Raw genomic sequence first — 16,163 nt, forward strand, 5'->3', positions numbered from 1 at the left:
TTCCCTTTAATTGCTTCCATTTGTAAAAGGCCATCATAGTTTGTTGCCCTGTGAAGTCCCCTGGTTGGAAGCAAGAGACGGCTGGAAAGCAAGTATATAACATGCTTTGGATATTTCTGTTACCAAAGCTTTTGCCAGTCCATGAGTTCCCCAAATAGGCCATGTGAATGCTGGTTTTTGCTTTTTTTTTAACCTTCATTAATTGTTTTCCCCCTTCCCCGTTAGTGGTGATAATTTAAAGTTGTGACAGTTGGCTCAGTTTGCTAAGTGGGCAAGCCTTATTGAACAGTTTTCTAGATAGGCTGGAGAGTTGTATAGTGGCAATGAATCAATAGAAGTGCTTTCTTAGGGGAGCCAAACAGGTGTTGTAAAGGTCATTTCTAAGAGTACAATCCCAAGTCTCCCAGAGAAGTTCCTTCCATGTCCTGGCTATTGTAAATAGAGCTGCAGTGAACATTGTGGTACATGATTCTTTTTGAATTATGGTTTTCTCAGGGTATATGCCCAGTAGGGGGATTGCTGGGTCATATGATAGTTCTATTTTTAGTTTTTAAAGGAACCTCCATACTGTTCTCCATAGTGGCTGTATCAATTTACATTCCCACCAACAGTGCAAGAGGGTTCCCTTTTCTCCACACCCTCTCCAGCTTTTATTGTTTGTAGATTTTTTGATTATGGGCATTCTGACTGGTGTGAGGTGATACCTCATCGTAGTTTTGATTTGCATTTCTCTAATGATTAGTGATGTTGAGCATTCTTTCATGTGTTTGTTGGCAATCTGTATATCTTCTTTGGAGAAACGTCTATTTAGGTCTTCTGCCCATTTTTGGATTGGGTTGTTTGTTTTTTTGATATTGATCTGCATGAGCTGCTTGTAAATTTTGGAGATTAATCCTTTGTCAGTTGCTTCATTTGCAAATATTTTCTCCTGTTCTGAGGGTTGTCTTTTCATCTTGTTTATGGTTTCCTTTGCTGTGCAGAAGCTTTTAAGTTTCATTAGGTCCCATTTGTTTATTTTTTTTCTTATTTCCATTTCTCTAGGGGGTGGGTCAAAAAGGACCTTGCTGTGATTTATGTCATAGAGTGTTCTGCCTATGTTTTCCTCTAAGAGTTTTATAGTGTCTGGCCCTACATTTAGGTCTTTAATCCATTTTGAGTTTATTTTTGTGTATGGTGTTAGAGAATGTTCTAATTTCATTCTTTTACATGTAGCTGTCCAGTTTTCCCAGCACCACTTATTGAAGAGGCTGTCTTTTGTCCATTGTATGTTCTTGCCTCCCTTATCAAAAATAAGGTGACCATATGTGCGTGGGTTTATCTCTGGGCTTTCTAGCCTGTTCCATTGATCTATATTTCTGTTTTTGTGCCAGTACCATACTGTCTTTTTTTTGTTTGTTTTTTAAATTTGTTTTTGGCTGTGTTGGGTCTTCGTTGCTACGCACAGGCTTTCTCTGGTTTCAGCAAGCGGGAGCTACTCTTCATTGCCGTGCGCGGGCTTCTCATTGCGGTGGCTTCTCTTGTTGTGGAGCACGGGCTCTAGGCACGCGGGCTTCAGTAGTTGCAGCACGTGGGCTCAGTAGTTGTGGCTGTGGCCTCTAGAGCACAGGCTCAGTAGTTGTGGCGCACAGGCTTAGTTGCTCCGCAGCATGTGGGATCTTCCCGGACCAGGGCTCAAACCCGTGTCCCCTGCATTGGGAGGCAGATTCCTAACCACTGTGCTACGAGGGAAGTCCCATACTGTCTTGATTACTGTAGTTTTGTAGTACAATCTGAAGTCCAGGAGCCTGATTCCTCCAGCTCTGTTTTTCTTTCTCAAGATTGCTTTGGCTATTCGGGGTCTTTTGTGTTTCCATACAAATTGTGAAATTTTTTGTTCTAGTTCTGTGAAAAATGCCATTAGTAGTTTGATAGGGATTGCATTGAATCTGTAGATTGCTTTGGGTAGTATAGTCATTTTCACAATGTTGATTCTTCCAATCCAAGAACATGGTATATCTCTCCACCTGTTTGTATCATCCTTAATTTCTTTCATCAGTGTCTTATAGTTTTCTGCATACAGGTCTTTTGTCTCCTTAGGTAGGTTTATTCCTAGGTATTTTATTCTTTTTGTTGCAGTGGTAAATGGGAGTGTTTCCTTAATTTCTCGTTCAGATTTTTAATCATTAATGTATAGGAATACAAGAGATTTCTGTGCATTAATTTTGTATCCTGCTACTTTACCAAATTCATTGATTAGCTCTAGTAGCTTTCTGGTAGCATCTTTAGGATTCTCTATGTATAGTATCATGTCATCTGCAAACAGTGACAGCTTTACTTCTTCTTTTCCGATTTGGATTCCTTTTATTTCTTTTTCTTCTCCGATTGCTGTGGCTAAATCTTCCAAAACTGTGTTGAATAATTGGACTTCTTTTTGTTGAGCCACGCTGGCATCTGATACGGGTGTGTGTGGATGCATGGCAAAACTGGACTTCTCAATGCTCCCAACTGCACAGAGTGTTTAAGCAACCTGTAAATTGATTTGCATTTTTATTAAGTTGTTGGAATTATTTATATATTCTGAATGCAAGTCTGGTGTGTTGTGAATATCTTTCCCCAATCTGTGGTTTGCCTATTCATTTTCTTAATGGTGTCTTTTGATAAGCAGAAGTTAAAAAAATTTTTGAGTCCTTTTTTTTTTTTTTTTTTTTTTGCAGTCCACGGGCCTCTCACTGTTGTGGCCTCTCCCATTGCGGAGCACAGGCTCCGGATGCACAGGCCTAGCGGCCATGGCTCACGGGCCTAGCCACTCTGCGGCATGTGGGATCCTCCCAGACTGGGGCACGAACCTGTGTCCCCTGCATCGGCAGGCAGACTCTCAACCACTGTGCCACCAGGGAAGCCCTGAGTCCTTTTTTTAATTGTAAAATATACATAACAGGTGGCTTCCCTGGTGTCACAGTGGTTAAGAATCTGCCTGCCAATGCAGGGGACACACGTTCGAGCCCTGGCCTGGGAAGATCCCACATGCCATGAAACAACTAAGCCCATGCACCACAACTACTGAGCCTGAGCTCTAGAGCCCGCAAGCCACAACTACTGAGCCTACATGCCACAACTACTGAAACCTGCACGCCTAGAGCCCATGCTCTGCAACAAGAGAAGCCACAACAATGAGAAGCCCGCACACCGCAATGAAGAGTAGCCGCCGCTCACCGCAACTAGAGAAAGCCTGCGCACAGCAATGAAGACCCAACACAGCCAAAAATAAATAAATAAATAAATAAATATATACATAACATAACATTTATCATTTTAACCCTTATTAAAATGTATAATTCAGTGGCATTAAGTATATTCACATTGTTGTGCAACCATCACCACGATGCATTTCCAGAACTTTTTTTTTTTTTTTTGCGGTATGCGGGCCTCTCACTGTTGTGGCCTCTCCCACTGCGGAGCACAGGCTCCGGACGCGCAGGCTCAGTGGCCATGGCTTACGGGCCTAGCCACGTCGCAGCATGTGGGATCTTCCCGGACCGGGGCACGAATCCGTGTCCCGAACCCGTGTCCCCTGCATTGGCAGGCGGACTCTCAACCACTGCGCCACTAGGGAAGCCCTTCCAGAACTTTTTAACCATCCAAAGCAGAAACTCTCTACCTGTGAAACAGTAACTCCCATTCCCCTTATCCCCCATTCCCCTTTCTATCTCTGTGAATTTGCTTATTGCAGGTACCTCATATAAGTGCATTCATACAATAATTGTCGTTTTGTGTCTGGCTATTTCACTTAGCATAATGTTTGCAAGATTGATCATGTTGTAACGTGTCAGGATTTCATTCCTTTTTAAAGGCTAATTAATAATTCATTATATGTACATACCACATTTTGTTTATCCATTCAGCTGATGATGGACATTTGGGTTTTCCCCACATTTCAGCTATTGAGAGTAATACTGCCATGAATATTGGTGTGCAAAGTAACTGTTTGTGTCCCTGCTTTCAGTTTGTCTGGGTATACCTCTGGAAGTGGGATTGCTGCACCATTTTACGTTCTCACCAGCAATGCACCAGGGTTCCAATTTCTTCATATCTTCTCCAACACTTCAGCCATCCTAATGGGTCTGAACTGGTCATTGTAGTTTTGGTTTGCGTTTCCCTAATGAGTAATGATGTTGAGTATGTTTTCATATGCAAATTGGCTGTTTGTATATCTTCTTTGGAGAAATGTCTATTCAAGTCCTTGGCCCATTTTTATTTTTAAAATTTTATTTTTTATTGAAGTATAATTGACTTACGATATCATATTAGTTTTAGGTGTACAACATAGTTATTTGATATTTTTATACATTACAAAATGGTCACTGAAGTCTAGTTACCATCTGTCACCTTAAAAAGTTATTATATTATTTACTATATTCTCTGTGCTGTACATTGCATCTTGTGACTTACTTAGTTTATAACTGGAAGTTTGTACCTCTTAATCTCCCTCTCTGATTTCACTCATCCCCCCTCCACTCCCCTCCCTTCTGGCAACCACCAGTTTGTTCTCTGTATCTGTGAGTCTATTTCTGTTCTGTTGTTTGTTCATTTTTTTTTAATTCCACATAAGTGAAGTCATACAGTATTTATCTTTCTCTGACTTATTTTACTTAGCATAATACTCTCTAGGTCCATCCATGTTGTTGCAAATGGCAAGATTTCATTCTTTTTTATGGCTGAATAATATTCCTTTGTGTATATATACCACATCTTCATTCATCTGTTGATGGACACTTAGGTTGCTTCTGTATATTGACTATTGTAAATAATGCTGCAGTGAACATAGGGGTGCATATATCTTTTTGAATTAGCATTTATGTTTTCTTCAGAAAAATAGCCAGAGTGGAATTGCTAGATCATGTGGTAGTTCTATCTTTAATTTTTTGAGGAGCCTCCATACTGCTTTCCATAGTGGCTGTACCAATTTACATTCCTACCAATAGTGCATGAATGTTCCTTTTTCTCCATATCCTCGCCAACATTTGTTATTTGTTGTCTTTTTGATAACAGCTATTCTGACGGGGAGGTGATATCTCAGTGTGGTTTTGATTTGCATTTTCTTGATGATTAGTGATGATCTTTTCATGTGTCTCTTGTCCATCTGTATGTCTTCCACAGAAAAATGTCTATTCAGATCCTCTGCCCATTTTTTAATCAGGTGTTTTTTTTTTTAAATTGAAGTATAGTTGATTTACAATGTTGTGTTAGTTTCTAGTGTACAGCAAAGTGATTCAGTTTTATATATATATAAAACGTGTATTATTTTTCAGATTCTTTTCCATTATAGTTTATTATAAGATATTGAATATAGTTCCCTGTGTTATACAGTAGGACCTTGTTGCTTATTTATTTTATATAGTTTATATTTGATAATCCCAAACTCCTAATTTATCTCTTCCCTCTTGGGTAACCATAAATTTGTTTTCAGTGTCTGTGAGTCTGTTTCTGTTAGTCTGTTTTGTAAACAAGTACGTATGCATAATTTTTTTAGATTCCACATATAAGTGATATAGTATGATATTTGTCTTTGTCTTACTTAGTATGATAATCTCTGGGTCCATCCATGTTGCTGCAAATGGCATTGTTCTTTTTTTATAGTTGAGTATATTCCATTATGTATATATATGCACCACATCTTCTTTATCCATTCATCTAGGTGTTTTTTTTTTTGATGTTGAGTTGTATGAGTTCTTTGTATATTTTGGATTATAACCCCTTATCAGATATACTGTTTGCAAATATCTCCCTCCCATTGCTGTGCAAAAGCCTTTTAGCTTTTGATGTAGTGCCATTTGTTTATTTTTATTTCCCTTGCCTAAGGAGACATATCAAAAAAAAATTGCTAAGACTGATGTCAAAGAGCATACTACCTGTGTTTTCTTCTGTAAGTTTTATGGTTTCAAGTCTTACTTATATTTAAGTCTTTAATCTATTTTGAGTTTATTTTTGTGTATGGAGTGAGAAAGTAGGCCAGTTTGATTCTTTGGCATGTAGCTATCCAGTTTTCTCAACACTGTTTATTGAAGAGGCTGTTTTTTCCTCATTGTATATTCTTGCCTCCATTGTCATAGATTAATTGACCCTATTTCCCTAGTTTGAAATTAGGGAGTGTTACACCTCCAGCTTTGTTCTTCTTCTGAAGGTTGTTTTGGATATTTGTGGTCTTTTACGGTTTCACACAAATTTTAGAATTATTTGTTCTAGTTCTGTGAAAAATGCCATCGGTATTTTGTTAAGGATTGCACTGACTCTGTAGATTGCCTTGGGTAGTATGGTCATTTTAACAATATTCTTCCAACCCATTGGAATCCATTCTTCCAATCCAATATTCTTCCAGCCAAATGGAAAGTATATCTTTTCATTTGGTTTTGTTATCTTCAGTTTCTTGAATGAATCAATGTCTTATAGTTTTCTGAGTACACATCTTTTTACCTCCTTGGTTAGATTTATTTGTAGGTATTTTATCTTTTCAATGCAGTTGTAAATGGTATTGTTTTCTTAATTTCTCTTTCTGATAGTTTGTTGTTAGTATATAGAAATGCAACAGATTTCAGTATATTAATTTTGTATCCTACAACTTTACTGAGTTCATTTATTCTAATAACATTTTGGTGGCATCTGTAGGATTTTCTGTATATAGTATATGTATATGTCATCTGCAAACAGTAACAATTTTACTTCTTCCTGTCCAATTTGGATAACTTTTATTTCTTTTTCTTGTGTGATTGCTGTGGCTAGGACTTCCAATACGATGATGTTGAATAAAAGTGGCGAGAGTGGGCACTCTTGTCTTGTTCCTGATCTTAGAGGAAAGATTTACGGCTTTTCACTGTTGGGTATGATGTCGGCTGTAGGTTTGTCATCTATGGCCTTTATTATGTTGAGATATGTTCTCTCTACCAACTTTGTTGAGAGTTTTTTCCATCATAAATGGATGTTGAGTTTTGTCAAAAACTTTTTCTGTATCTATGGAGATGATCATACGATTTTTATTCAGTTTGCTGATGTGGTGTATTATGTTGATTGATTTGCAGATATTGAACCATCCTTGCACCCCTGGGATAAATTCCATTTGATCATGGTCTTAATCTTTTTTTTTTTTTTTTAAGATGTTGGGGCTAGGAGTTTATTAATTAATTTATTTATTTTTGCTGTGTTGGGTCTTTGTTTCTGTGCGAGGGCTTTCTCTAGTTGTGGCAAGCGGGGGCCACTCTTCATCGCGGTGCGTGGGCCTGTCACTATCGTGGCCTCTCTTGTTGCGGAGCACAGGCTCCAGATGCACAGGCTCAGTAGTTGTGGCTCACGGGCCCAGTTGCTCCATGGCATGTGGGATCCTCCCGGACCAGGGCTCGAACCCATGTCCCCTGCATTAGCAGGCAGATTCTCAACCACTGCGCCACCAGGGAAGCCCTGGTCTTAATCTTTTTAAAGTATTGTTGAGTTCAGTTTGCTAATATTTTGTTGAGGATTTTTACATCTGTGTTTATAAGTGATATTTAGCCTGTAATTTTCTTTTTTTGTGGTGTCTTTGGTTTTGGTAGCAGGGTGATGCTGGCCTAGTAGAATGAGTTCAGAAGCATTCCTTTCTCTTCCATTTTTTAGAGTAGTTTGAGAAAGATAGGTATTAACTCTTCTTTAAATGTTTGTTAGAATTCACCTGTGAAGCTGTCTGGTCCTGGACTTTTGTTTGTTGGGAGGTTTTTTGTTTGTTTGTTTTTACTCATTCAGTTTTATCATTGGTAATCACTCTGTTCATATTTTCTATTTCTTCTCTTTTAAAAAATTTTATTGAAGTATAGTTGATTTACAGTGTTGTGTTTAATTTCTGCTCTACAGTAAAGTGACTCAGTTACATATATATATATATTCTTTTTCATATTCTTTTCCGCTATGGTTTATCATAGGATATTGAATATATTTCCCTTTGCTATACAGTAGAACCTTGTTGTTTATCCATCCTATATATAATAGTTTGCACCTGCTAATCGCAAACTCCAATCCTTCTCCTTCCCTCCACACTCCCCCCCCGCCCGGCAACCACAAGTCTATTCTCTATGTCTGTGAGTCAGTTTTTGTTTCATAGATATGTTCATTTGTGTCATATTTTAGATTCCACATATAAGTAATATCATATGGCATTTGTCTTTCTCTTTCTGACATACTTCACTTAGTATGATAATCTCTAGGTCCATCCGTGTTGCTGCAAATGGCATTATTTCATTCTTTTTAATGGCTGAGTAATATTCCATTTTATATATATATATATATATATATATATATATATACACACACACACACACATCACATTTTCTTTATCCATTCATTCAATGGATTCTATTTCTTCTTAATTCAGTCTTAAGAGATTGTATATTTCTAGGAATTTATCCATTTTTCCTAGGTTGTCAGTATAATTGTAGTAATTTTTAAATTTCCTTTGTATTTCTGTGGTGTTGGTTGTGACTTCTCTTTCATTCTGATTTTATTTATCTGGGCCCTCTCTCGCTTTTTTGGCTAAAAGTTTATGAATTTTGTTTATCTTTTCAAAGAACCAGCTTTTAGTTTCATTGATCTTTTCTGTTGTTTTCTTCCGCCTCTATTTCATTTCTTTCTGCTCTGATCTTTCTTTCCTTCTACTAACTTTGGGTTTTGTTTCTTCTTCTTTCTCTAGTTCATAAAGGACATGTACAGTTAGATTGTTTGATATTTTTCTTATTTCCTGAGGTAGGCTTGTATTGCTATAAATTTCCCCTTTAGAACTGCTTTTGCTGTGTCCCATAGGTTTTTGGATCATTGTGTTTCCATTTTCATTTGACTTTAGGTACTTTTTTATTTCCTCTTTGATTTCTTCAGTGACCCATTAGTTGTTTAGTAGCATACTGTTTAGCCTCCACATGTTTGTTTTTTGCAGTTTTTTTCTTGTAGTTGATTTCCAGTTTCATACCTTGTGGTTGGAAACAATGCTTGGTATGATTTCAGTCTTTATAAATTTATTGAGACTTGGTTTGTGGCCTAGCATGTGATCCATCCTGAGAATGTTTCACGTGTACTTGAAAATAATGTGTATTCTACTGCTTTTGGATGGAATGTTCTATGTATATATCTTGAGTCAATCTGGTCTAATGTGTTATATAAGGCCAATGTTTCCTTATTGATTTTCTTTCTGGATGATCTGTCCATTGATGTTAAGTGGGGTGCTAAAATCCCCTACTGCTGTTGTGTTACTGTCAGTATCTCCCTTTATGTTTGTTAATATTTGCTGTATGTATTTAGGTGCTCCTATGTTGTATGCATATATATTTACAATTGTTATATCTTCTTGTTGGATTGATCCCTTTATCACTGTATAATGTTCTTCTCTGTCTCTTGTTACAGTTTTTGTTTTAGAGTCTATTTTGTCTGATATGGGTATAGCTACCCCAGCTTTCTTTTAGTTTCCATTTGCATGGAGTATCTTTTCCATCCCCTCACGTTCAGTCTCTGTGTGTCTTTAGATCTGAAGTGAGTCTTACAGGAAGCATATATGTGGGTCTTGTTTTTTTATCCATTCAGCCACTGCATGTCTTTTGATTGGAGCATTTAGTTCATTTGCATTTAAAGTAATTATTGATAGGTATGTACTTATTGCCATTTTGTTCACTGTTTCCTGGTTGTTTTTGTAGTTCTTTTCCTTTTGAAAAAGAAAGGTTCCTTTCTTTTTCTTTTGCTCTCTTACCTTGTGATTTGATGACTGTCTTTAGTGTTATGTTTGGATTCCTTTCTCATTTGTGTGTGTATTTATAAAAGGTTTTGGTTTGTGGTTACTGTGAAGTTAATACATAACAATCTATATATATATACATGATTATTAAGTTGACGAGCTCTTACGTTTGAATGCGTTCTAAAAACCTTGCATTTGTACTTCCCTCTTCCCCCTCCCACGTTTAACATTTTTGACATCATATTTTATGTACTTATGTCTGTGTGTCCCTTAACTACTTATTGTGGATATAAATTATTTTACTATTTTTGACTTTAACCCTTCCTAATAGCTTTATAAGTGGCTGATTTGCTAACTTTACTGTATATCTGCATTTATCAATGGAATTTTTCCTTTTTAATTTTCGTATTTATAGTTGTGGCCTTTTCTGCTTTGAGAAGTCCCTTTAAACATTTATTGTAAAGCTGGTTTAGTGTTGCTAAACTCTCTCAGCTTTTGCTTGTTTATAAAAATCTTTATCTCTCCTTCAAATCTGAATGACGTTCTTGGAAGGTAGAGTATTCTCGGTTGTAGATTTTTTTTCCCCTTTCATCACTTTGAATATATTATGCCACTCCCTTCTGGTCTGCAAATTTTCTGTTGAAAAGTCAGCTGACAGTCTTACGGGAGTTCCCATGTATGTAACTAGTTGTCCTTCTCTTGCAGCTTTTAAGATTCTGTCTTTATCTTTTAATTTTTGCCATTTTAATTATAGTGTGTCTTGGTGTTGACCTCTTTGGATTCATCTTGTTTGGGACTCTCTGTGTTGCCTGGACTTCTGTGTTTCCTGGATGTCTGTTTTCTTTCCTAGGTTAGGGAAGTTTTCAGCTATTTTCTCCTCAAATAAGTTCTCTGCCCCCATTTCTCTCTTTTTTCCTTCTGGGACCTCCATAATGCAAATGTTAGTATGATTGATGTTGCCCCAGAGTTCTCCTAAACTGTCCTCATTTTTTAAAATTCGTTTTTCAGCTTAGGTGATTTATACTATTCTGTCTTCCAGTTCACTTATCTGTTTCTCTGTATCATCTAATACACTGCTGATTCCTTCTAGTGTGTTTTTTATTTACGTTATTATATTCTTCAGCTCCGTTTGATTCTTCTTTATATTTTTTAACTCTTTGTTAAACTTCTTACTGTGTTCATCCATTCACCGAGTTCATTAAGCTTCCTTATGATTATTACCTTGAACCCTTGATTGGGTAGATTGCTTATCTCCACCTCGCTTAATTCTTCTGGGGTTTTGTCTTATGTCTTCACTTGGGATATATTCCTCACTTGCCTGATTCTCTGTTTATTTCTATGTATTAGGTAGGTTGGTTACGTTTCCCAACCTTGGAGAAGTGGACTTATATAAGAGATGTCGTATGGGCCCAGCAACACACTCCCCTCTGGTTACCAGAGGTATGGGCTCTAGGGCTATGGGCTGCATGGGCCCTTCAGTTGTGGCAGGGTTGATTATTGTGGGTGTGCTGTTAGGTGGGGCTGGCCCCTGACGCAGTTGGCTGCCAGGCCCTACCTTGTGTGGTAGTTACCAGCTCGCTAGTGGGTGGGGCTGGGTCCCATTGTGGCTGACTGCCTGTCCCAGGAGGGTCCTGGGGCTGGTGCTCACACTCTGGTGGGTGGGGCCTGATCCTGGGGTGGTGGCTGTGGGGCCCTGGGGTACCAGGGGCTGGTGCTGGCTGCTTGTGGATGGGGCTGAGTCCTAGGGCAGCTGTCAGAAGGGGCTGGGGGGGTCTCAGGACTGGTGCTAGCCCATTGGTGGGTGGGCAAGCCCCCAGCACTAATAGGTAGAGGGAGGACACCAAAATGGCACTTGCACACACCACTGTCCTCATGGTAGAATAAGCTCCCCCAAAATGGCTGTTGCCAGCATCTGTGTCCCCAAGAGGAGTCCCAGTGGCCTCCTGTCTCTCTGGGAGACTCTCCAAGATCACCAAGTGGGTCTCACGCAGCCTCCTTTACAATTACTGCCTGAGTGCTGGGACTTGGGAGTATGTGAGAATTTTCATGTGCCCTTTAAGAGTGGAGTCTCTGTCTCCTACAGCCCTCCAGCTCTCTTGTAAGTAAGCCCCGCTGGCCTTCAAAGCCAGACATTATGGGGCTCATCTTCCTGGTGCAAAGCCCCTGGGCTGGGGAATCCAATCCAGGGCTCAGATGCCTCAGTCCTTGGGGAGAACCTGGGCAGTTGTGATTATCCTTCCATTTGTGAGTTACCTACCCAGGGGTGTGGGTCTTGACTATACCACATCTCCACCCCTCCTACCCATCTCATTGTGGTTTCTTCTTTATAGCTAGAAAATCTCTTCTGGTAGTCTTCAGGTTGTTCTTATAGCCAGTTGCTCTCTAAATAATTGTAATTTTGGTGTCCCATGTGAAGAGGTGAGCTCAGGGTCTTCCTACTCTGCCATCGTGGCCACACCTCCCTTTGCCCATTTTTTTTCTTTTTTTATAAATTTATTGTATTTATTTATTTTTGGCTGCGTTGGGTCTTCGTTGCTGTGTGGGCTTTCTCTAGCTGTGGTGAGCGGGGGCTACTCTTCATTGTGGTGCATGGGCTTCTCATTGTAGTGGCTTCTCTTGTTGTAGAGCACAGGCTCTAGGCGTGCGGGCTTCAGTAGTTGAGGCATGTGGTCTCAGTAGTTGTGGTGCACAGGCTTAGTTGCTTTGCGGGATGTGGGATCTTCACAGGCCAGGGATTGAACCCGTGTCCCCTGCATTGGCAGGCGGATTCTTAACCACTGCGCCACCAGGGAAGCCCTGCCCATTTTTAAATTGGTTTGTTTGATTTTTGTTGTTGTGTTATAGGAGTTCTTTATACATTCTGGGTATTAATCTGTTAATCAGATATATGATTTGAAAATATTTTTTCGCATTCTGTGGGTTGTTTTTTATTATATTGATTGTGTCCTTTGATGCACAGAAGTTTTAAATTTTGATGTAGTCCATTTTATCTGTTTTTTTCTTTTATTGCCTATGCTTCAAGTCCATTCCTAAATCCAGTGTCATGAAGCTTTTCCCTGTGTTTTCTTCTGAGAGTTTCATAGTTTTAGCTCTTATGTTTAGGTCTTTGATCCATTTTGAATTGATTTTTATAGATGGTGTAAAGTGAGAGTCTAACTTTATTCTTTTGCATGTGGATATCCAGTTTTCCCAGCACCATTTGTTGAAAAGACTATCCATTCCCCATGGAATGCCTTGGCACTCTTGTTGAAAATCATTTGATCATATATGTGAGGGTTTATTTCTGAGCTCTCTATTCTGTTCCATTGGTCTTGATACCAGTACCACACTGTTTTACTGCAGTGTCGTAGTAAGTTTTTTTGAATTCAGGGTATATGAGGTCCCCAGCTTTGTTCTTCATTTGCAGTATTGTTTTGGCTATTTGGGGTCCTCTGAGTTTCCATATGATTTCTAGGATGGATTTTTCTATTTCTGCAGAAACTGCCATTGGGATTTTGATAGGGATTGTACTGAATCTGTAGATTGCTTCAGGTAGTATTGTCATGTTAACAATATTAAGTCTTCCAATCCATGAACACAGCATGCCCTTCCATTTATTTATGTCTCTTTTCATTTTGTTCAGCAGTGTTATGTAGCTTTCAGTGTACGTCTTTCACTTCCTTGATTTAATTTATTCCTCAGTATTTTATTGTTTTTGATGCTATTGTAGATAGAGTTGATGATTTCATTTTCAGATTGTTCATTGTTAGTGTATAGAGATGTGACTGATTTTTTTCTGTTGATTTTGTATCCTGCAAGTTAGCTGAAACTTGATTATTATAACAGTTTATTGTGGAACCTTCAGGGTTTTTTGCATAAAAGGTCTGTCATCTGCGAACTGAGATAATTTTACTTCTTCCTTTTCAATTCAGTTGCCTAGAAGTTTTAAATTTTGCTGCTGAAATCCAGTTTATCAGTTTTTTCTTTTTGTTGGTGATTTTTGTTTTCTCTAAAAATTTTTCATGTATACTAAAGACATGAAAATATTCTCCAGCTTTCATCTAGAAATTTTATAGTTTTAGCTTATATGTTTAGGTCCATAATCCATCTGAAATTAATCTTTGTATATGGTATGATGTAGTGGTCAAAGTTCTTTTTTTCCTTATAAATATCCAGTTCTAGCACCATTTGTTGAAAATACTTTTCCTTTTCCCATTTAATTGCTTTGGCACCCTTGTTGAAAATTATTTGACTGTATATGTGTGATTTTATCCAGGGCACTCTGTTTTGTTTCCATTAATCTGTTTTTCTGTCCTTTGTTATGTTTTCTTGATGACTATACCTTGAAAAAAGTCATCTTGAGATCAGATAGTATATGTTCTCAATCTTTGTTCTTCTTTTTCAAGATTGTATTAGCTAGTCCAGGTGTTTTTTTTGTTTTGTTTTTCATTTCCATATAAATTTTAGGATCAGCTTTTCAATTTCTACAGTAGGCCTGCTGGATTTTTGATGGAGATTACATTAAATTTATAGGTCAATTTGGGGAAGAATTGACATCTTAACAATATTAAATCTCCCTATAAATGAACCAAAAAATAACCATTTATTTAGGTTCTTTAATGTTTCTCAGCAGTTTTATAGTTTTCAGTATAGAGGTGTTATACATCTTTTGTTAAATTTATTTCTAAGAATTTTATGGGTTTGGATGCTATTGTAAATTGTGTTTTAAAAATTTCCTTTTCTAATTGTTCATTGCTAGTATATGGAAATACAATTGATTTTTGTATATTGACTACGTATTTTGTGTGAATGCTTAATTTACTTACTAGTTCTAGTAGTTTGGTAGATTCATTAAGATTTTTTACATATATAACCATGTCTTCTGCAAATAAATAATTGTATGCTTTCCTTTCCAATTTATATGCCTTTTAATGTCCATTGACAGATGACTAGATAAATATATATATTCCTTTATATATATATATATTTAAAGGAATTAAAAAGGGATTAATAAAGGGAAATTTATAGCATTTAAATATATAGATATTTAAACAAGACAAAAACTTCAAAAGATTACAGATTTATAGATTAACACCCCTCATGAACATAGACATAAAAATCCTTAATAAAATGTTAGTAAATCAAATTTAGCAATATATATGTGATACGCGTGACCAACTGGAGTTTATCTAAAAATGCAAGATCTGTATACCTTTTGAAAATCATTCATTGTACCTCACTGTATTAAAGGAATAAAGAAGAAAAATAATATAATAATTTTTATAGATACAGAAAGACTATTTGACAAAATTAAACATCCATTCATGATTAAAAACTCTCAGCAAACTAGGAATAAAAGAAAACTTTGTCAGTCTGGTAAAGGACATCTACAAAAAACCTACCTACAGCTGACATCATACTTAATGGTTAAATACTTTCTACTTAAAATCAAGAATAAGGCAAAGATGTCTGTTTTCACCCTTCAATTCAATATTATACTGGAGGAACTAGTCAGTGCAATAAAGAAAAAAACAGAACTACCATATGATCCAGCAACTCTACTTCTGAGTATTTATCCAAAAGAACTGAAATTAGGATCACAAAAAGATATGAGCCCCCCCGTCCCCCCAACCAATGTTCACTGCAGCATTACTCACAATAACCAAGATTTGGAAACAACCTAAATGTCCATTGACAGATGAATGGATAAAGAAAATCTGGTATATACATAAATGGAATATTTCCCTTAAGCCTAAAGAATTTCTTTTAGAATTACTTTTTTAGTGCAAGTCTGTTGGAGAGTAATTCCTTCAGCTTTTGTCTTTTGAAAATACATTTATTTCTCTTTCGAAGGATATTTTCATTGAATTTAGAATTTGAGGCATTTTTCTTTCAGCACTTTAAAGATATTGTTCCACTATTCTCTGCCTTTCTTGTTCTTGATGAGAAGTCAGCCATTATTCTTATCATTGTTTCTCTGTATGTCATGTGTCCTTTTTTCTCTGACTGCTTTCTAGATTTTCCCTTTATATTTTGTCAGTTAATCTATGACAAAGCAAGAATATACAAGAATATACAATGGAGAAAAGACAGTCTTTTCAATAAGTGGTGCTGGGGAAACTGGTCAGCTACATGTAAGAGAATGAAATTAGAACATTTTCTCACACTATGTACAAAATTAAACTCAAAATGGATGAAAGACCCATGTAAGACCAGAAACCATAAAACTAGAAGAAAACAAGGGCAGAACACTCTTTGACATAAAGTATAGAAATTTGGGGGAGGATCAGGTCCTAAGGCAAAGGAAACAAAAATAAAGAAATTCCACCTAATTAAACTTAAAAGCTTTTGCACAGCAAAGGAAACCAACAAAATGAAAAGACAACCTACCGAATGGGAGAAAATATTTGCAAACGATGTGACTGATAAAAGGTTAATATCCAAAATATGGAAACAGTTCATATAATTC

General features: G+C 37.2%; 1 protein-coding gene across 4 annotated transcripts in view; it reads left to right on the forward strand.

Moving 5' to 3' along the window:
- Positions 1-16,163, forward strand: part of CMTR1 (cap methyltransferase 1) — a 64,553-nt gene that overhangs the window by 30,935 nt on the left and 17,455 nt on the right. The window lies entirely within an intron of this gene.

Source organism: Lagenorhynchus albirostris, chromosome 10 (assembly GCF_949774975.1).
Source record: "Lagenorhynchus albirostris chromosome 10, mLagAlb1.1, whole genome shotgun sequence".
NCBI lineage: Eukaryota > Metazoa > Chordata > Mammalia > Artiodactyla > Delphinidae > Lagenorhynchus > Lagenorhynchus albirostris.